The sequence below is a fragment of the Manis pentadactyla genome, chromosome 2 (assembly GCF_030020395.1).
Source record: "Manis pentadactyla isolate mManPen7 chromosome 2, mManPen7.hap1, whole genome shotgun sequence".
NCBI lineage: Eukaryota > Metazoa > Chordata > Mammalia > Pholidota > Manidae > Manis > Manis pentadactyla.
Window position 1 is genome coordinate 227,457,463 of NC_080020.1, and position 23,453 is coordinate 227,480,915.

A 23,453-nucleotide genomic window follows, 5' to 3' on the forward strand; every position below is an offset into this window, starting at 1 on the left:
TGTTTTCCTTTGGTATTAAACCACTTGATCTCAACTCAGTTATTCAATGGCCTCCACCACCCTGGAGCTGTGGTTTGCATGCATTGGACCAGGATCTGATGCTGGGATCTGGCATTTACTGAGGTGGGCCTTTGAAGGCAGGAATAAGACTTGGCTGGCTTGAGCCAAAGGTTCTTCCAGGCTTCAGGCGTCCCACTAAAGAAGGCACAGCTGTTGTGAGACGAGGCTAGCTGGGCAGAACAGACTGGCAGGAGTTTGAGACTGCTTCCTTCTTGCCTCCTGATTTGAAACCAAACCAGCATAAATGAACAGCATAATCAGAGCACTGAGATGCTGTCAGAACTGAATCCGATCTCTACAATACCCAAGAAGGAATGCTGGGGTATCAGAGGGATTGATGTAAACTCTACTTAACACTCAGCTGAGGCCCCCGAGCCCAGGGCCTAGGACCGAGGATGGAGTCAGCAGGAAGTGATGCGGCTGTGTGCACAGCAGGGAAGGTCATGGACTCCCAAGCAAGAGCACTAGCATTTAAATTCTGGTTTGCTGATTCTTAACTGTGTGAATGTGCACAAGCTGGTTACCTAACCCCTCTGTGACTCATTATTCCCGTCTATAAAGTAGAGATCAAAATAGTTACCTCCATCATCATGCTAATGTGAAGATCAGATGAAAGGAACCTGTGAAGCTCTTAAAAAGTAGCTGGCATTCAGCAACTATGTAATGCAGTTAGTTTGTGTTGTCACAAGAGGTATCTCCATTTGCCGACTGATGTGCTGATTGAAGACTTCAGGGGACCAGGGCTATGCTGACCCCTGGGGGTGGGGACGTTACTCCTGCCCTGGAGCCCCCCACCATCTGCTCAGGGAACAGTCAAAGTAGAGAAGAATCTGTTTTAATCCCAGTAGCTCAGGTGACATGACGGTGCAGACAGGAGCCCCTAACCCGGCTGCTGGCGCCGTGCTGCCGGCCGTTTTTTGCCTACAAACACTGTGGCTGCTGATGGAGGAACACACCAGCCCTGGGTCCCCGGGTGGAAGGAAAGGGAGTGGGAAGTGGAGTATGAATGGTCCACATGATGGGGGGGCTCAAAGACGCTCATAAGTACTGACACAAACCTAGCATCTCTCTGGAGCCACCACATTCCCACCCACCCTCCAAAGAATACTAGATTCTCAAAACCAGAAGCCCGTTTCAAAGGTTTGAGAGAAAAATCAGTTTTTGAAACCAAGATCCCCCACATACAAACTGTACAACCATGGAAAGGCACCGAACCGCTCTGAAACTCATTTTATTTGTCAAATGAGAGTAGTAACACATCACAACTTACATCATAACCTGCTGTGACAATTACAGTAACTAATATTTGGTTATTTATCTTTTTTTTTTATCACAGATGATTCCACACCACAAAGGGTGTTAAGCATTTATCAACAGACATGATACAGCAAGAACTAAATAAATAATAAAGAGCGGAAACCATGCATGAGAAGAAAGGAGGAAAGGCAAGGGAAACCCCAGGCCAATGCCTACATCCCTGTGATCCTGGGCCAGAGAAGCGATAGCTTTTGCCCCAAGCTTTCTGAGGACCAAGGCAGAGAGACACCTGGGCATTACAAGATTCACTGGGTCTGTAGATGAAAACGGGCCTGTTGTTCACAAATGAAGCATTTATTGTAAAGCTCTTTGCTTCTACTAAAAAATGTGCCAGAGCTGCTACTAACTGTTGGCTATAAATCACCACCACGGGACTTTCACCACCGTCACTGTCAACTAACAGTGACTTCAGAGTAAGCGTGAATTCAATTTCACGGCCACGATCAGAAATTTTTTTAATGAAATAGAACAAAACAAAACAGAAATATATTTGCAAAATATGTGTTTCGATTTTTATATAAACAGAGAGAGAGAGACCTGGACTGTTGCTACAGAAGGAATTGTTTCCCCCCACCACCCCCCTACCCCCAGATTTCATATGTTGAAGCTTTGCCCACAATGTGGCTGTATTTGGAGATGGGCCATCAGGAGATAATTAAGGTTATAAGAGGTCATAAGGGTGGCACCCTGATCTGAGAGAAAGTGACCTTATGAAAAGAGACACCAGAGAGCTTGCTCCCGTCCCCCCTCTCTGCTATGGAGGGGCAGCCGCCTGCAGGCCAAGGAGAGCTCTCGCCAGAAGCCAACCCTGCCGTCACCTTGATCTTGGACTTTCCAGACTCCAGAACTGAGATATTTCTGCTGTTTCACCCATCGGTTACGGTTATTTCCCTACAGCAGCCCAAGATGACCACGACAGCAGAGACATAAAGGACAGCACTTACGGAGTTTCATGTTCAAGAAAGCTTGGAAGGTACTGACTAGGCCGGCCCCTCGCCTGACCATTCTCGACGGCCCTGTCCAGCAGCTGTCCAAGTGGATGCCGCCTCTGGGCCAGCATCAGAGCCCCGAGGCTCACTCCCTTCCCAGGCAGCCCAGTCCATCACTGAGACTCTCGGCACGTGAAAAAATCCTTCCCTTGACCTGAAATCTGTCTCCCTGGAACTGCCACTCGCCCCACACAATACCAAACATTCTGAAGCAAGGTTCTCCTCCATTCATTCACTTCTATGTTTTATTTGAATGCTCTAAGGGCCCTTCTCCAAGTAGAGCACTGGCCTAGCCCCTGGCAGGGTGAGGGGGGTGCACAAGACATGGCTCCTTGCCACCAGCAGAAGTTGGGGTCTCACAGTGAAGACACATGTATGTACCAACAGCACATCTGTGAAAGAGGCATAGAGCTGACCCAAGGGCCTCACTAGGCGTGGGCTGAGAAAACAAAGAAGACTTGTTTCAGATGGACGCACAGTGGCTGGAAGGACAAAGTGGGTGAATAATAGGGCGGGCTGCTTGAATGAGGGTCAGAGCTCAGTACTGATGGGGGACCACTCTGTGACTGATGGTAGAAAGTAGTCCTCTATCTGGAGAAAAGTGGGGGGCCTTCCAGGAAGATATCCTTCCCAATAAATCAGAAGAGGAAAAGTTAGAAAAATCTAGCAAGTCACAGCCCACAATTTGGGTTATTTGTTTCTGAGTCTGCCTAACTAAATTAGTGTAAGTCATATGACTTAAATGGTCCATAGGACCTGGCAATACAGGAAAGAAAACCAGAACTTCCCTGGCCAGCTTTGATCAGGAACCCACATAAACCAATCAACTGCAGCCAGGTGTAGGATCAGAGCTGAATACGGCAGCTCCTGTGGGAGCCCCTGGCTGGAGGGCCACTTGGACGACTGCTGGACAGGGCCGTTGAGAATGGTCAGGTGAGGGGCTGGCCTAATCAGCACTGCCCAGGCTTTCTTGAACATGAAACACAGTAAGTACTGTCCTCTATATCTCTGCAGACAGACAACAGGTGTCTGCAGGTGTGTTAGCTGAGAACTGAGAACTTTGGATCGAAGTGCGAGTCAGGCATAATAGCAGATAGTCAAGTATTTAACAAACTATACCAGGTAAGAGAGGGGGCAAAGTGGAGGGAGCAAAACTATGGGCTCTGAACTTGGACCTGAGTTTGAAACCTGCCATCTATTTGCTGTGTGACCTTGGGTAAGTTATTAATTTCTCTGATGCTCAATTTTCTTACAAACCAAAAAGGAAAAATAGTGTTTTAACTTTAATCTTTCTGACCCTCAACTTTTTAACCCATTAATAGTTTTTTTAAATAGTACCTAACTTGAAGGATACTAATGAGAATTAAAAAAGAAAATTATGTAAAGTGCATGGCACATGGCTGGCCTCATCTAAATAGCAGCTATTGCTCTTGTCCCTCCAGGTGACACTAAGGACATAACTAGGACCCACATCTGGAAGTTACGAAGAGAAATCTTTCCTCTTAATAAGGACTCCATCAACTGGAATGGTTCAAAACTGGCAAAGGCTGCCTTCTACAGAGTAAGCTCCCACTTGGAAAGAGGCAGTGTGGTGTAGGGGAAGAACATCAGAATTAATTCAGAGGGTCTTGCTCCCACTTACTAGCTATACCTCAAGTCGCTCAATCTCTCCAGTGCTCAGTCTCCTGGTCTATAAAATCGAGGTAATGGTCTCACTTCCATCTCCCAGATGGTTGCTTGACAGTCAAATGATATAATGACTGGAGGAGTACTTTGTTGACTGTAAATGGTTGTATCAGGGTAAGGAATGATTAGGTGCTGAAGTAAAAGCTGAATGAAAAATCACCACCTGTCAGGAATAGACAGAGGAAGGGCAGCCCTGATGGAAACACGGGCTGCACGCCTCCGGAAGGTCTTCCTTCCGTGTGAACCACGGAATCTTCAGTTTGAGCTCCCATAGACTCAGCCAACCTGTCACATTTCTGCCAAGAAGATTCCCAATTCTCAGCCACTTCCATTTCTATACCAATTTAAACTGTTTTCTTTGTGAGCAAACCCTAAAAAAAACCCAAATTTACCAACTCAAACTCACTTTTTAAAAGTTAGTTTGCTCAGATTTTTGCACTTACCGCCTGTCTCAATGATAAATTTCCCCAAAGGATGGCTATTGACCAAACATGGTACATGACTAAACAACGTCATGATATAACCTTAAATGTAACAGGCCATAAAAAAAAAAAAAGGTGGGCTGCTGCCACATCAGTCTTCCTAGGTTAGAAACCTTATCTCCACCGTTTATTCATTTATGATCTTGGACATAAATTCATTCTCTGAACCTCAGTTTCTACATCTGCAAAATAGGCATAAGAGCACCAACCTTGAAAGTTTGTGGAGACTATAGTTGCTAAGTTATTAAAGTTGTGAAGATTATGGATAGCTTGTATAGCATATCTATTGTAATGCTTTTAGCTCATAGTAATGTTCAAAATTTTTTAATTAGCTTTATTAAACTACACTATATTTATGAAATTATAAACTATATATATATGTCAATTTATAAATTACAAACAGACCATTTACAAATTATAAGTATACAGCTCAATGACTATTCCAAAGTGAAAATATCTGTATAACCTGCACCCAAATCAAAAAACAGAATACTACCAGCACCTAGAAATCTTCCTCCTGGTCCCCTCTATATGCTACCCACCCCCTAGGATAATTCATATCTTGACTTCTTTTACCATGAATTAGTATTACCCATTTCTGAACTCTACATAAGTGGAATCATAGAATATGTAATCTTTTGAGTCTGGCCTCTTTCCTTAGCATTTAATGTGTACAATGCTATTCTGTACAGGTGCAGTTTATTCTTAATACTTTTTCATTATTACTTTCAGGTAGGTTTTTAAGCTGTCACCTTGAAACAAAACAGCTATCAGAGAAAACTTCCAAACAGCTAAACATCCTTGACTGTACCACATGATGGTTGCCGTTCAAAAAAACCACTGGTTTTATATTCTGAGTCACAGGATAATTTACTAAGTTTCCCTGGAGCACAACACATAAAATCTGCACATCCTTTATAATAAACAAAATAAACCAAGCAGTCACAGCCAACAGCTTAAATAAAAGCAGGCACATATCAAAACCTTCATGGACTCCAAGAAGACAGATTGAATATAAGGAGAATACTCATTGCCTGTGCAAACAGGTAAATAAAGATTAGAAATTTTCACTAAAGTCACCAACAGAGTTGCTAGAAATGAATAAGCATGAAACACAGTCAAAAGAACATGGACATTCCATTCTGGCCACTGCTGAGACAACTCCATGACCCCCCACTCCCCGACAGACAGCAAGGAACTGCTGGACCATAGGTAGAGGTGACACCCCTCAGCAGGAAGCAGCTACAGAGGAATGATTGACACCCATTTTCCCTTGAAAGAATTTAAAAGTCCACATTCCTTGAGGGGGGAATGTTATAGGAGGTATATAGCCAGACGTCAGCAGGGAGGGGTTTGGGGACTTTGGCCAGTGTTAATACGTTCAGTTAGATGCTTGTTCATATTCTAAACATTCCATGTAAACCATTCCTTGGGACGTGGGGAGGATGTAGATACCAGATCTGCCAAACTGACTAGTTCCAACCTGGAGAAGTCGCCCGGAATTCACCTCAGAGTACATTATATGCTCACTCGCATACTAAAAAATCACACCCCTTGGCACCATGACAGTTCTGAGGAAGACCATCTAAAGACAAAAAGAGGGCATCACCCTATTTCCCCAGAAATAACCTCCCTATTCTGAGAAAACCCCACCTAATCCAATGAATAGTCCATCTGTGCTTGAACTCCAGCTATAAGGCACCAGCACGGGCCCCACCACACTGCTTGCCTCTGGAGCACTCCCACACTCCCTCCTTAAGCACGTACATTGCTTTATTAAACTACTCTTTGCTTGTAAAAAAAGGAAGAAAGAATGTAGACGACATTCATTGACATGTTCAAAAGAACACAGGCATTGACAGGGCTGGTACTGACCGACCCCTTTGGATGCTATCCACTAGCAGTGTGATCTTGAACACATTCAGGAGACTTCATTGAGTCTCTACTTCATGTGCAAAATTAAAATAATAGTACATACTTGGTCTTAGGTTTGCATTGAAGGCAAAATTCAATTAAATAATTGTGTGAGATCTACAGTAGATGCATATATTATTAAGCAATGAGGAAAATGCCACCCCTTACCCCCTGTTCCCAATTTGATTCTTATGTTTATAAGTAAATGACACTATGAGCTTTTTAAGGGCAAACTATGAAATCTATTTAACTCCATATCCCAAGTGCTTAGCACAGGCACTAGAAATGTGTGTGGACTTGAGCCTTACTCATCAAGATGACTGGGTGTGCTTATGAGCTTGGAGGAAGACAGTAACACTAATGTTAGTGCTCTTGTACATTAGCCATTGCCATTGTGCCAATCACTTTGTAGACGGTAATAGGCCTGTGTTGTTCTATCATTGGTATTTATAATAATTCTATGAAACAGTTTTACAGACCAGGAATCAAACTCAGAAAGGCTAAGGTCTATATCCAGCTAGCTTAGGATGAGTGTTGGGGTCAGGTCTATGTCCTCCCAAACACTGAGCTCTTCCCCCTCCCCATGGTTCTCACTGCTCCTCGCCATCTTCTCTGCCCAGTCGCTGATTCAGGCAATTATTCATTCATTCATTCATTCATCTAATCAATCCATCAACAAATACTTACGGAGCAGCCCCCATATGCCAGTCTCTCCACTAGTATACAGACAAGAAGACAAGTGACATTTCTACCCTCATGAAGCTTACGTCCTAGTTGGGAGTGAGTTGTAAACAAATAAGTCAGATTCAGATGGTTGATCTATGAAATACATAAATAGAGAAATGTAATCCAGGATGGGTGCCTCTCCGGTCAGGACTTCCAGCAAAGGTGACATTTGAGATGAGACCTGAGAACATCCTCCAAAGTGGCCCCAGTGGCAGCTACTACACCTGCCCTTCTGCAACACCCTCTTTCAGTTGTGCCTGAAATCGACCACAAAATTTTCCAAGCCATCTCCAGGTCTCCTGTGGGGAGCAGTTTGGAAAGCTATATTTGCAGATCAATAGGAACAGTTCCCAGCCTGCCTCCCTGCCAAAGTCCTGTCGGCACTTACAGATGGCTTCCAGGGATTGCCGCTTCCCTATCTGTCCGGGCTGCCCTCCCTGCTCGGGGGTGCAAGCAGTCTACTGGGGGTGGCTGATTAGGAAGAACTGTCCAAGCATCTTCTTTGTGGCAACTGGCCCGTGGGGTTTTTATTCTTTTATCTTCCTGTACTTCTCTGTCCCCATAGAGAAAAGAATCACCCGTGTCAGGGATCTACCAGGCTCCACGCACTGCATACACGTATCTGAAAATGCCTTTGGTTATGAGACCCTGGACATCACATTCTTACATTTGTTGACATGGTCTTATATGTGGTCACAAAGATGGCGACTGATCTTTCCTCTACAGAAGTGTTTGTTGTGAAGACGGGAGCCTTGGTCCCATTCCAAGTACATTTGCAGGCAGCAGTCTCCTGACGAACACAGCATGCAATACTAGGCTTTCATAAGAGACATACTGGGCCAAACAGGAGATGAAAAGCAGATAGTGAAGGAGAAACAGCATGAGATTTGAAGTCAGACAGACCTCAGTTCCAAACCTGCTTCCCCAGTGTGATTTGTAAGGAACCACTCACCTTCTCTAAGCCTCTCTTTTCCCATCTGAAAAATAAGGCAAATGATGCCTAGAGAGGTTTAAAATAGTAAAGGAAGAGGGTTGGTTCCAATCAAAACATACAATATAAAAAATCAGCCCGAGAGAATGGGAAACAGAAGGTAATAACACATTGGAAATTTACTAAGATTCAAGGTCTGGCCATGAATTTGGTGACAATAATGACATGATTTCTCATACCTCCAAAAGTCCACCCATCTCTCAGGATGGAATCATACCCACCAAGCTCACTAGAGTGATAAAAACCAGAATACCAACTTTTACAATGATAAAGACTATTGTGATACAGACCTCAAGGTCATATCAGCATGACCAACATTTTCCTCCACTGGAAAGCACAGAAGTCAAATTCTAATCAGGTCAGTGGACAAATGTGGAATCAGAACAAAGAGAATTAGATGAAACATTTGTTTTAAAGCATCAGGGACAGCACGGCCCCTGGGACAGAAATGCTCACAGACCCTCTCCCAGGTCAGGGTCTCCGCGGGCACCAGGCGTTTGCCTTTGCAGCTCTTCTGCTTCCCAGGTCCCTCCCGATTGCCTCCTTCTTTTCCTTAGAAATGCTAACATGCTCAACTGAGTTTCTCCAAATCTTTTAGACCCCAGAAACATTTTTCTGTTGGAGATGACTGCATTTCCCTGTTCTAATCTTCTGGCATTGATTTTATAATCTAGCTTTCAGGTGGCAATCTTAGTTCTATCCACAACTATTCATAGAGTTGCTGGGAATAATAAATGACACAGATTTTACACCTGGAAAAGAACAGGTGTTTAAGGAGCGATTTTGATGTTGACAGTGAGGATGCTGATCTTGATCATGGTTTTGTGCATGGTCAGCACACACTTGGGCTCCCAATCAGGGAACATTTCAAAAGGAATAGCAAATGTAAAGGGTAGGGGATACATAAGCCCCAAAACATGGTCATTTCTTGAGTCCTTCTTCAAATAGCAAACCTATCTCCTACCCATGAGACTGAACTAGTCATAGAACTGCAGCCCTACCGCACCAGAGACCACCACACAGGTGAGGCATAGGATCAAAACTAGCCAAACGGTGCCCTTTCTAAGTCTTGGTATGGATGCTGGGCTGTTGTGCTCTAATAAAACGTTGAACCTGCTCAGAAATAGTGAGAGGTCACATCCCTAAGGGTAGAGGACAGAGTATATCCACTGAAGGAAAAGAAAATTCCATCATCTTGAGATAATGTGGATCATTGAGCAGGAAATAGAGATGTAGAGGCTGGGGCTTCCTCCTGCCCTTGAGACTTACCCTTGGGTCTAAACTGGGGGGACACAAACATTCAGTCCATAACAAAAGGTAAAGAGTAAGCAGCAGCCCCAAGGCCTCAGCAACCACGACTGGTGAGGAGCTGCAAGGGGACAGAGTGGCTTCCCTGCAGGGGGTAAGTGCTGAGGGCCCACCTGGACCTCCAGCCCCGAGCCTCCTCCACCCCTGGCACGTGCAGACACAGACGCACCCTCCAAGGTCAACCCCAGAGGACTCAGCTTGGGGTTATGGAGCATGTGGCCATTTCTCTTCACATATGTAGCAGTTGCTTCACCTACAGTGATACTCCACATATAAGCACACTCAGTGCGTTTATGGAGGCGGATTTGTGGCTGGTTTCCTCTTTCTGTAGGGAATTTCGAGGCTGCAGACTGGATGTTTCACCTCAAAGCAGAGAGAACCTATGAGCCTAGAGATAAATCCTGGATAATCCCATTACACCAGGAAAGACAAAGTGCTTGCTTAGTAAAGAAGGATGTAATATTAATTTTATTATTCCTTAAAATGTCCACAGGGCCCATCATGTGGAAGAAGGAGTCGATGTGTTCTATGGGTGGAAAGGAGCATTAGAACTGATGGGTAGAAGTTATACCAAGATGGATTTTTATCCCATCTTAAGGTAAAAAAAAGCGCAGGTCCCTTTTCTTGATAATGAGGACCGAAGGACGGCTCCTGTCATCCTTCCCACCTCACCCTTAATTCCTCCGAAAGCTCTCCAAAAAGCACAAATATGAGGCTCACAAATACGAGACACAGACAAGTGGTCCTGTGTGAGGACCAGCAGCCACCACAGTGTGAAGGGGGTGTGTGTCTGCAGGGCTGTCATCAAGGGCAGCCACCTGACAAGAGCATATGGAACGCTTCTCACTTAACCTTCACCAGGACCCTAAGAAGCGAGGCCACCAGGAGCCCCATAGAAAGATGAGGAAAGAAGCTTGGAAGGGTCCAGGAACCTGGCAAATTGACTCACTGAGTGACTGGGCAAGGCCGGAACTGAACTCATGCCTGTCAGACAGTAACTAGTAAACCACACTGCACACATTTACCGGGGTCGTTTCTAGTTTCTTGGGCCATTTCATGAAACGTTGCATGAAAAAGACTTGCTGCTGAGGATCACCAGACTGTACAGGAGGGTGTGGGCCTGGGCTCTGCCACAGGAGTGCTGAGTATCCCCCCCAAGGGCAATGTGGGTCAGCCTCCATGGGAGCCACTCTACCAGCCTCCAGGTTGTGTTTCTTACCAAACATTTGTTTTGTAGCTTTGCACACTCACACACACAAGAATCTCAAGGAACTGGATTTCTTTCCAAGATGAAATGGGGAAAGCAGAGCAAGAGAGAGGAAATAGGCAGACAGGTCGCTGCCAGGACACTGGAAGCTGTTGAAGTTTGGATGAAGAGATCCAATGAGCAGAAACGTCTGACAGTGCGATGTGAGTCCAGAGGGCCAGCCTAGGTCATTCACAAGAGAGTAACTATTTGGGGAGATGCAGCACTTCTAAAAGATTTTTGTCACATCCCTCTAAATAGAGACAGATACTCTTCAGGGACACATTGCACACCAAAGGCAGACTCAGAACAGAGAATTTTATATCACCTGCTGACAAAATTTTAGTGTCTTCCAAAAGCTTTCCATATAAAGTTGAAATGTCTTCATTTAGCACACACGCCCCACATGTTTGGCCCCTGCAGGAGCAGCCCTCCTTCCTTCTGCACATACGTCCTTGGCCCCAGCCACACTGAGTGGCACGCAGTTTGGAAACAACCTACTGCTTCATGTCTTTCCACCTCTGCCTTTGGCCTCCCTCCCTTTGGCTTACTTAACGCCTGCTTGTTCTTTGAGACTCAAGTGCACAGAATGTGGGCCTCCCTAGACCTGCGTCTCTTCTTCACCTATGTGGACAGTGTGCTTCTGTGCTCTGCATGTCCTGTGCCAGAGCCAGGAACTCACAATGAGTTCCACCAGTCGACTCCCCTCATCTCCATCCGACAGAGTAAGTGGAGGGGAAGAACCACTTCACTGATTTTGAGACCACAAATGCAATACAATCATTGCAAATGTCTTAAAAACTAAATGATTTTAATTTTTAGTTCAGTTCCTATTAACATTTCCTGTTCCAATTACCTAGGAAAACAATAAGCTAGCAATTATATTTTTACAAGGCAATTCAAATGTTTCCTTCTGGAATTCTTTTTCTCTGGAACCCCTTATGTTAGACATCAATTTAAAATACTACCACTATCCAAAAGTCAAGAAATAACAAGTGTTGGCAAGTGTGGACAAAAGGGAACCCTCCTCCTCCTGGTAGGAATGTAAATTGGTGCAGCCACTGTGGAAAGCAGTATGGAGGGTCGTTCCTCAAAAAACTAAAAATGGAAATACCTCTTCTAGGAATTTACCCAAAGAAAACAAAAACCCTGATTTGAAATGATATAGTCACCCCTATGTTTATTGCCTCATTATTTACAATAGCCAAGATATGGAAGCAACCTAAGTGTCCATCAATTGATGAATGGATAGAGATGTGGTACATATACACAATGGAATATTATTTAGCCATAAAAAAAATTACAAATCCTGCCATTCACAACAACATGGATGGGCTTGGTGGGTATTCTGCTCAGTGAAATAAGCCAGGCAGAGAAAGACAAATACTATGATTTCACTTATTTGTGGAATCTAAAAATAAAATAACAAAACGAACAGATAGTAGTAGACTCACAGATACTGAGAAGCGACTGGTTACCACCAGAGAGGGTTTTGGGGTGGGTAGGGTGGGGAGAGTGAGGGGAATAAAGGAGCACAAAAATTCACAATCATAATCCAAGTAGGTCCCAGGGATGGTAGTCCAGCATGGAGAATACAGCCACTGATTCTGCAACATCTTCCTTTGTTGACAGACAGTAGCTGCACTAGTGGGGGTAGGGGAGGGCAGTAATAATATGGGTAATTGTTGAACCACTGTGCCGTATACCTTAAACCAGTGTAAGACTGTGTATCAACTGTACTTCAATAAAAAAATAATAATAAAACACCACCACTGCATTTCTCCCCCAGGGCATTTCCTTAGAAGAGGCTTTTCAAAACCTTGGCAGCGGACCCTGTCTCAGTCGGAATGGATGTTATATGTAACAAACATCCTGTGAATGAGAAACAGACTCCTTTCACCTTCACAGTAAAGTGGGAGAAAGATGCCTGCATTGTTGTATCATCCTCGACGTGTCAAGAGAAGACTTCAAAAGGTAGCACACACCTCACCATGATTTTTTCTTCCCTCGTTTCTGAGCTCAGCTAATTTTCATTATGTCAGGCATATTAAATTTCAAAGCTTCAGCATGCTTCTTAAATATTCAATTTATACGATTTATGGCCTTTCAACTATCACCTGATTGGGATCCACTCACTGGCCCAGCTGCCCCTGCTTTGGGCTCTGCTGGACCTCACTGGCCCCCTTCTAGCTATCCTTCATTCCAACCTGATCAGAGGGAAGAGGAGATAAAAGAGGGGGAAGAAAAGGTCTAGTAGAGGGGCAAGTAGGAGGTGGAAAAGCCAGAGGACGAATGATGGTTAGAAAAAGGAGAGGATCTTTACCCCACATGTATTTTAATGGAACAGTTCTGGGCTTTCCACCGCCATGGTGTGATGAAGCAGGGACACGTGCTCTAGAGCAGCGTTGTGGCAGTGGCCCTGGGCAGACAGCCAAGGATGGATGGTGTTGCCTGTAAAGAGCTTTTTATGAGTCCTCTCTGGTTGCTAGGTATGCATGAAGCATTCTTTCCTTAGGTCAGAGATTTTATTCCCTTCCCAATGGCCAGCATTTCACTGTAATAACTGATGGAAAACATTTGTGCAGGATTCAAAGGGCTGACTGAATAGCCAGCTCATAACGGGAAGCCACATTCATGGGGAGCCACTCCAGTCCAAACAGCCCAGACCAGACCACTGAACAAGGAGGTAACAATACCCTTCCTGGGGAGGCCAACCCAGGACCCCCAGCCTCAGAAACCAAGCCGTCCAAGAGTTAGAGTGGATCCCAAGATGTGATTTGCTCACGTGTTCACCAGGACCTTCCGCAGCAGCAGGAGGCAGAAACGTCCTGGGTTGTTTCTCAAATCCAAACTGAGCCTTAGGGTTGGATTTGGCCAAACTTAGTGTGTGTGGTTAATCTTCTTTGCCTTTGCCTGGGGCCAGTAACTGTAATTCAAGGGTGGACTTAGTGCATTTTAAGTTGAGACCAAAGGTCTAGATGCAGTGGGCCATATTAGCAAAGGGAGGCGTGAAGAAATGAGAGAGAAAGAGAAAAAGTAAAATGTGGCAGGAAGGAAAAGAGAGGGAAAAAAATAAGCTCTGGATTATCTGACAGTAGTGTTTGTCTGGGTCCTGAGGACTTTATTCATGATATTTCATGGCTGTGATCAAGCTGAGACAGGATGATTCTCGCTTTCTGTGACTTCTCCTACAAGAGTGGACCATTCAAACTAGGTTTTCAACCATATTTTTCAGCAGCAGCAAAAACCTTTGTTGGAGTGAAATCAGGAAACTCACTATACAAAAATGTAAAGGTATAACCGTGACCTGAGAGGGCCTGAGTTCCTGAATGAGAGGGAGAGATGATGAACCCAGGCAAGAGCTTAGTCTCTCTCTTCGTCCATGTATTCACATCACATCACATCACATCACCTCTTTATAGGATCCTAGGAAGCCTTCCTGTATTCATGTCCCATCACTTCAGTAAGTTTGAAGGCAAATTTCAAACCTCACATACTTCCTTTTATCTGCCACTGCATATAGACAGGATTGACTCACCCAGAGAAGGAATGAATGATATGAATGACTGAGGTACAGATAAAAAGGATAGAGGACAAATGAACTCAGCCTAAAGTAGGAAATGATTAACCAAAAAATCATTTGGTAAAAATTTAACAAATGCAAAAGGAACTAACATTTTAGAGCACTTTGCATCTTACAAAATACTTTAGCATGAAACATCTCACCTCCTCACACCCCCAAATTAGGGAGGTAATAATTCTCACTCAATTTCCAGGTAAGTCAGTAGAGAAGTCAGAAGCTGGTTGAGGTCACGCAGCTGATGAGAGTCAGAGCTGGGACTCAAGCCCATTTCTGTCGACGCTAAAGTTTGCGTGTTTCCCAGAAGCCCATGCTGCCAGCAAGAATTGCCGAGTCTCAGTTTTATACTGGGAACCTTAGACTGAAGACGTACGTCCACTACAGTTTTTTATTTGGCCCCTAAGAACTCATTTCAACCTCTAAAATGGGAGGAATCTTACTTCCCAAAATTTCAGAGCCACCGCCTTGGGTTTGGTGGTGTCTTTTTCTTTTCCTGGCTCCAATATACAGAAAAATAAATGGTGAGAAGGAAAATAATATTAGTAGTAAAGTGGTAACTTTAAAAAAAATAGTAGACTCTGCTTCTTAACAAAAACTCATTAAATGAACACAAAATAATCATCAGTCTTAAACATAGGAAGGTATTTTTAATAAAACAGTATCATAAAACTTCAGGAATAGCTTCGCCGATTTATCTCTGTGAGATATTAAACTACGTTTTGCAGTTCTCTGTGAGCACCGAGTTCCTGCACTTCCTGCATGTAAATGAGAAATAATTCAAGCTGTTAATGAGAACTCTAAACATAAAGGCAGCACCAGAGTGTGGTACTGCATTTACGAAATGGCTATCTACCCCTGGTTAATTATCTGGCTAATTATGGGGTCATAAAATCAGAATGGGCTGTAGAGTTAAAGAGAGATGGCAAAGAAAATGCAATTGGACCTTCTATTCCTTCTCAAATCAAGATTGGCATAATTGCTCCTCCATGTTTGCTCCCAGTTGCCTGTCTTGTCAAAGCTAAATGAATCTGCACAACATTCTAAATGCCTCCAAACCTCACTCCTCCTTTGGGGGTAGTAGAAGGCATGGTGGGCTAGGAGGACACAGCTACAAGTCCAGCTTCACCTGAGAAGGCCCAGCCTTGCCTTGCTCTCTTCCTTCACCTGAGCACACAGTCCCCCCAGGCACCCCATCCACAGTATCCTAGCCAGAGACAGAGCAGTCCCCCAACCTGCCTCCCTCTCCTGCACCAGAATATTGCACTGTGGACGTTACCTACCCAGCCTCCCTGTCTCCATCCCCCGGCCCTCAGCTTCCTCTGTGCAGCCAGAATAACCTCTCAATCATAAATCAGAGCACATCACTCAAGCAGTAAACCCTTCACTGTGCCCTATGCCCGCGGGACATCTCTGTAGACAGGAAAAAATGCAGGGTCCTTCCCCCCACTGTGTCGGCATGTGCCACATTTACCAGATTTCCTTAATTTGAAAACACACCATAAATAACAAAATGACAGGCCCCATATTAATATTTTTTAACTTGGGCTCTTGTATTTAGTATGTACAGACAATGGAGTTGAATAGTTATTTTTCCCTGAAAAAAAAGTCATTAGTAAATTGATGGCATACTTGAGAATCAGGGAAATGAGGTATGACAGGAAAGAATATGAAAACTTTTGCTCAGACTATTGGGGAATAGGTAGGATATTTTGAAAACTGAAATGTCCCCACAATAGCTTTATTACCTTTTTTTTTTTATGGAACATGAATTTGAAGACACATGGGCCTGAGTTCTATCCCAATTGTGATACTCTCTGGACCTTTGACCATGGGAAAGTTATTTAACTTTCTAAACTACATCTTCTTTCTTGCTGAATTAGATATACTATCTTCCTTAGAACGGTATTCAAAAGATGAGTTTATATATAAGGTGAGTTATACACCTCGCACATTCCCTAAGGCAAGATCTCATAAATGTGACTTATTATCATGGAATTAATATTACCATTGACACTTTTCTCTCCTGCCATAAGAGCATTGCCTAAATATCACATCACTCTTTTCCTCAATTGATACTATTTGTGGCAATTGTAGAAAAAAAATATAATTGAAACAGCAACAGAACTCTGACTGTTTACAACATAAAAATACATTTTTTCATTCCAGTTCTAAAAGAAAACCGTTCCCTAGCCTATCATCCCCATTTCAGGTAGTTACACAAATTCCAGTTTGCTTTGGCCAGAAAAATGTTTCAGTGGTGCATCAGAGATGAAGACGATGGGGCTGGATCTGTATTTAATGTGCTTGGACTCGGAATGAAGGATAGAATTGTGTGGCAGATTTAATTTAATAAACATCGGATTAAACTTTCAACCTTAAATGCTCTATTTCCAAACTTGTTGCACAGGGAGTGATTGAAATTCTTCCCAAGCTCGCCCAGTTCCACTTCAATTAATTCAGCGAGCAAGACTGAAAGGCTGTTTAAATTTTCCTTCACTGGTAGAATGGAGTGTTACTAGCAAGATCTGCACAAGAAATCATGGAGACGGGGCTTGTAGTCCTCTTGGCCAATCATGGCACTTGTCCAAAAGATTTTGTCATTTTAAATCAATCAGCCCACTCTCCCTCAACACCGCCAGGGCCAAATGTGAGCAGAAGCAGGAAAAGGAGGGCATGTCCAGGTGGCTGCATGTTGAATACATGTGGCTGCTGCAGTGGACGTCCGAGCAGAGCCTGCTGCTCCACATCCTTGGGAAAAGCAGGAGGGCAGCGGGCGGAAACTTAATGACGACATGTTCAAGCCGCACATGGAGCTGCCCAGGGACAGAGACCTAATGGGTGTCAACACAATTACGGATCTTCACACACATTGGAAAATAACAGACTGTGACACGGACACAATGGCCGTGCCGTCTCCTCTCATTTTCACGGTGATCTGACATCCTGGGTGTCAGTGCAGAACGGAATTAGAGGAAGAGATTGCTCGGTAATTTCCCAGCCTGGCTTTCTGATTTCTCCGTCAGCCATGGGAGGACGAGCGCCAGAGTCCTTCCGGCAGCCCAGCAGCCTCACTCTCCACCCCAGCCTAGGGTCCCGCCTCCAAAAGTGACAAAACCAGTATGTTTCACATCAACTCCCTTCCTGCCAGCTCTCGAGATGCTTAAAAGAAATGCCAGAAGAAGCTGGAAATAATGGCGCGCTTATCCTGGGAGCCGTGCTTGCCAGGGTCCTGTGGTCTGTGTGCTCGCCCCGCCCCAGCCCCACGGTCCCTTCACAGCTTCCTCTGCTGGCTGTGTGGTTTGGGGCAAGTCCCTCACCTGTCCCGAATCTCAGTCTCTCCATCCCTAAGATGGGGTTAGGAGAAGCAGCTAGGCCAGATTAGAATCACCTGGAAAATTCTTTCAAAATGTGGGTTCATTTCCCCTACTGAATTAACATCCTTAGGGGTTGAAACCCAGGAATGTGTGTTTTTAACAAGTTCTCCAGCTCCTGCGACAAGCAGCTCAGCCAGTCACCAGATCAGAAAGCTGGAAGGACAAGATGGCCTAGGTTCTCATTCTGCAGCCTGTCGAGCTGTTCTGATCATAATAAGCCACATGCATCAATTACCAGGTATTTATTTACATGTATGCTACCCCATTCCCTCCTCACCCTCAGTGTTCCTCCGAGGACAGGGTGCTAGAGCATCTCCCCACCTTTCAGGCCTCACTTTAACCACCACTTCGTACAGGAGGCCCACTGACCCCAAACTAGGCCCCATGTTCCTGCCTCAGGGCTCCATCCACGTCCACAATCATCATTCTGTTGCCTTGTTCACTCACTCATCTTGCCCACAAAGTCAAGGGCCTTGTCTGTCTTGCTCACTGTTGTATTCAGAGCTAACACATGGTAGATGCTTAATATATTGGATGAATGAACATAATACAGATACAGAAACTGATGCTCAGAAAGGCTAAATAACTAACTCAAGGTCCGTAAGAATTTGAAGCCAGGACTAATTCATGAGCTGGTGCTTTTGATATTGTTTTCAATATTCTTTTACCAATAGCTGGCCTCCCTCTTTGTAAGGCAACCTGAGAGTATCTTCGCTCAGAATTCCAACCCTGGATCTCTCTACAAGTTAAAAACAGCTGTCTTACCTGAGGATTTCAGCCTCAGGCAAGTTCACCAGAAATGACAATGGAACATTCTTGGGGTAAGAGGGTTTATACCTGGCTTTATTCTCCTGGCAGAAGGTTGAGCACTAGAATCATGTCTGCATCCAACAGTCTGCAGGTCCTAATCCACCTCCATCCCTCAGAGAACTGGGCACAGCTCTTTATAGAGTGGATCAGTCAATAACAGCTCATTGCCTAAGGCTGTGGAAGCAGTAACCTAGCAGGAGGCCAATTACATCATCAAGCAGTTTAGGGTCAGGTGAGGATCCTGGCCATAGGAACTTGCATTTTCCCCACACAGTCATCCTAAGAAAACTAGCCTGCTCAGACCTTGGGAAGAAGTTGACCAAAATGATCAAAGAATTTGAGTCCTGGGGGAGGCCCTCACTTGGGGAGACTAGCTTTCCAATCCAGCCCTGCTGGGACTCCTTCCCCCACCATGGCCCAAACACCCTCTTCTGGCAGTAAGTATGCAGGTGTTCACATGCCTTCTTAGTCACAGTCTCAACACTCCTGTGAGATACAGATGGCAATCCCATTTTACAGATGAGGAAACTGAGGCACAGAGGCATTTACCTACCTGACCAGGGTCTCACAGCTGGTGAGCAATGGAGCAAGACCTTGGTTTTCTCCTCTTTGGGCTAAGAAATAAGCAGAATGTGGTCAAGAGTCTCACTTCCAGTTTTCTGTAGGTGAAAATTACCTAAAGGTTAATTGGATTTTAAGTGCATGCTAGAAAATCATGTCATTTATTTATTGGTCTGATTTCTGCTTGTGATTGAAAATTCTGCATGTTTTGACCCCTCTAAACTTAAGCTTCTCCATCAATATCAACCTTGCTAGTGATTTGCTCTACTTACAAGACAGTTTTCATATCTCTTTCACTGCATAGCTGTTGATTGGGCCATTGCAAGTTCCTTAGAGACTTCCATCAATAGTATGACTTGAGCTATACATATACACTAGTGTGCACATGGGCCAACATGGACAAAAAAAGATCCACTGGTTCTGATGGTGGTATTGTGGGGTTTCACTTCCCTTTTGCACACTGTTTAAGATTTTTTTCCAATGATCGAAACAATGATGAAAAATTGTCTAGCCCATTAGGAAACCGAAGCCCAAGGTAAATCACAGGTATATCTGTTTCCAGCCAGGTGTTAAAAATAGACTAAAACATTCAGTTTTAGCAAAAGGCAAGGATGATGTTAGATGTTGGTGGAGAGAAGAAGGGAAGGGAAAATGGCAGAGCAATTAAGTGTCTCGGCTTCAGAATCAGGTGCACTGACTTTAAGTCTCACCTGAGCCCTTCACCTGAGAAGTTGCGTTACCTGAAGAAAGTTACTCAGCCTGTCTCTTAAGGATAATACTAGCACCCCAATAAGCTACAGAGAAGGGTGAGATGAAGTCCTACACAGGAAGCACCCTAGCAAGTGCCTAGCCTAGTAAGCCCTTGATAGACAAAGGCCTTTACCTTCTTTACTGGAGCCCCAGTGTGGATGAAATGAAGGTTCCTATAGCCAGGATGCTCACCTGGCCCTGGTCAGCTAGTTCACTACATGCATGTGGGCAATATGTTGCTACTGATTCTATAAAGAGCTCCACCCAGTGCCCTGGGCAACACGGTGGCACGGCTGCAAGGCTGCAGGAGAGCAGAGGCTGGAGTGGTGGCAGCACCGAGGACAGGGAGGGACTGAGACGGCTGCAGGAGCAGAGGGGCCCAGAGGCAGAGGCCGGCTTCCTGCACGCAGACTCGCTCCGAGTGGACGGGACTCTAGTGACTGACCTGCCACCGTGGGAATAAGGTTGGGTAGAACCCTTGCACCCTAGGAATGTTCCACTGTCATTCCTCGGTCTCACTGAATCCACAGTGAACGTGCCCGGGGCTGAATCCCATCGGCCAGACACCCACATTCAGCACATTCTTACTCTCCCAGCTGACTTTCCTCCAGCATTCCTGCCTCCAGTCGCTCCTCCACACACTGCTGCCCCCCGCTGCCCACACCTTCAGGGGGACCACGCCCCCCTTCCTCCCTCCCTCCTGCGTGGCCCTCTGTGACACTCAGCCCACAGTCACGCTCTTTCTCGAGAAAGCTCTAGTGAAATACAAGAAGACATTCCCAAGAAACAGCTTCATAGTCAGCACTCCAAGGTGACCCCAGCCACCAGATCCAAAGGAGAGATAGTCGGGCAGCCTGAGATCACGGGCCCCGCCGTTCCAGGGACGGACAGCTCCCCTGGCGACACTGTGCTTCCAATCTGTTGCCATCGTTGCTCTTCATGGCGCGTGAGCTCACAGCATTCATCCTTTAGATGGAGACACTTTGAAATTTGGTCCAAACTCTTTCTTACCCTTAATTTTTTATTTATGTTGTTTCTATCAAAATTGCAAGAATTATGGTGGAGTCGTTTGTAAGATCAGTCCCTGAGACTTGTGAGCAGGGTCCTGAGGATGGAAGAGCCAACCTGGGACCAGAAGCCACCCAGCCCACAGCCATGCGGGATGCCTCCCTCCCTGGAGACCCCACACAGGGGCCACAGCCCAGCCCTGTCGCAAGGACAGTCCCCGGGCGCTGCTGGCTGAAGAGCAGGTGCCAGAGCGCCTGCCTCATTACGCATTTCCCTGAAATCATCCACTGTACCCTTAACTCAATTTTCAATAAATAATACCCATTTTGGTAGACCCTGTGTAAAAGACATCATGTACAAATTAAAAAATAATCCATAATCTCACCATTCACAAATAACATCAGTGAACATTTTACTAGATATAACAGGACATTCATAACAATAATATTCATATTATAAAAACATGGGTAAACATTTAAATATTTGTAAACATTTGTATATATTTTGACATCATAGTTATATATATTTATATAATTACTTTTATATTAGTTTATATAAGTATTCATATGTGTAAATTACGTGTTTTGTGCTTATATGTTATTACACGATAGTGTTCACTTATGTAATATGTAAATATACGATATAGGATATATCATGTTAGTATATATATCGCATAAGTGTATATATTACATGTATTGGACATATAGATTTAAATATAAATATCCTCACTTTTGATATTATAAATAATGCTATTATGAATGTCCTGTTGTAAAATCATTGTGTTGCTGATGATTCACTTCTTTGCTGTTGGATGCTGTTAATAATCCATTACTCTCAAGGTGCAAGAAACCCTGCCTCACTTTTTCAAAAATCATTTGCAGCCTCACTTAAGCCTCTCATTTGCCAAGGCTGCCAGGTCTCCTGCAGTCATGTTCCAGCTTTTTGTGATTACAGTGCTACTCAGAATGTATTTCTGTGGTTCTCCTGGTGCATGTGAACAGGAATACAGCTTGGTGTACCTGAGAAGAGCTGCTGACTCGGATGCCTCACTCAGCTCCACTTGAAAAGATACCATCCATTTCTTGCAGCACGTTCATAGGCACTTCACACTTCCCCCAGCCTGCTGTGAAGTTGTGTCCCTTCCTCCACACATGAGATCTGCCAATCTAACGGATGACATGGTATCTGCCTGCCATCTGCATGTCCCTGATTTCTAGTGAGATAGGGCATCTTTGCATATGTTTGCAGCTCATTTCACATTTCCTTTTCTCTGAAATGCCTCTTCTCGCTCTCACCCAATTTTTTTCTATTAGGCTTCTCTTGTTCTTTTTGATCTATTATAGGTCTTTGGCTATTAAGCCATTATTGCTTATATGTATTGTAAATATAGATTTATAGTTTGTCTTTATACTCTTCTTAGTGTTCTCTGATAAACTGTCTCCATTTTTAATCTCTTAAGGTATAATTTACATACAATAAATTTCATATAATTTACACATATAGTTTGAAGAGTTCTGGCAAATATTTTACAGGTAAGCAGTCACCCCAAGTGCACAGTTTACATTAGGGGCTCACTCTTCTGTTGTACAGTCTATGGGTTTGGACAAATGTTATAATTACATTATCTTTTCTACATTATTATAGGATCTTACAGTACATTTTCACTGACCTAAAAACCCTGTGCTCCAACTCCTCATCTCTCCCTAGCCCCAAACCCTGGTAACCACTGATCTTTTTATTGTTTCCATAATTTTGTCTTTTCCAGAATGTCACAGAGTTGGGATCATACATACGTAGCCTTCTCAGCTGGCTCCTTTCACTTAGGAATATGCACTTAAGTTTGATCCATGTCTTTTCAGGGCTTGATAGCTCATTTCTTTTTATCACTGAATAATATTCCACTGTCTGGTTGTACTTAGTTTATTTATCCATTCATCAATGAAGGACATCTTGGTTGCTTCCAAGTTTTAGCAATTATAAATAACACTGCTACAAATATCCATGTGTTTGTGTTGACTTAAGTATCAACTCCTTTGGGTAAATACAAGGAATGTAATTGCTAGATCATATGTTAAGAGTATATTCAGTTTTTTAAGGAACTTCCCCACTATGTTCCAAAGTGGCTGCACTATTTTCCGTTCTCACCAGCAATGAATGAGAGTTCTGGTTGATCCACATCCTCATCAGAATCTGCTGTTGTCAGTATTCTGAATTTTGGCCGTTCTAATAGGTGTGTAGCGGCATTTCATGGTGTTTTAATTTGATTTTAGTATATGATGTGGAACATCTTTTCATATGCTTGTCATTTGTCAATCATCTTTTGTGAGTATCTGTTAAGGTCTTTGGCCCATTTTTTAACCAGTTTGTCCATTCTTATTGTTGAGTTGTAAGAGTTCTTCGTATATTTTGGATAACAGTCCTTTATCAGGTAAGTCTCTTGCAAATATTTTTCTCTCTGTTGCTGGCTTGCTTTTTATTCTACTGACAGAGTCTTTCAAAGAGTAAAAAGTTTTAATTTTAATAAAGTCTAGCTTATCAAGTCTCTCTCATGAATCATGCTTTGTTGTATAATTAAAAAGTTATTGCTAAACCTAAGGTTATATAAATCTTCTATGTTGTCTTCTGGAAGTTTTATTGTTTGCATTTTAAGT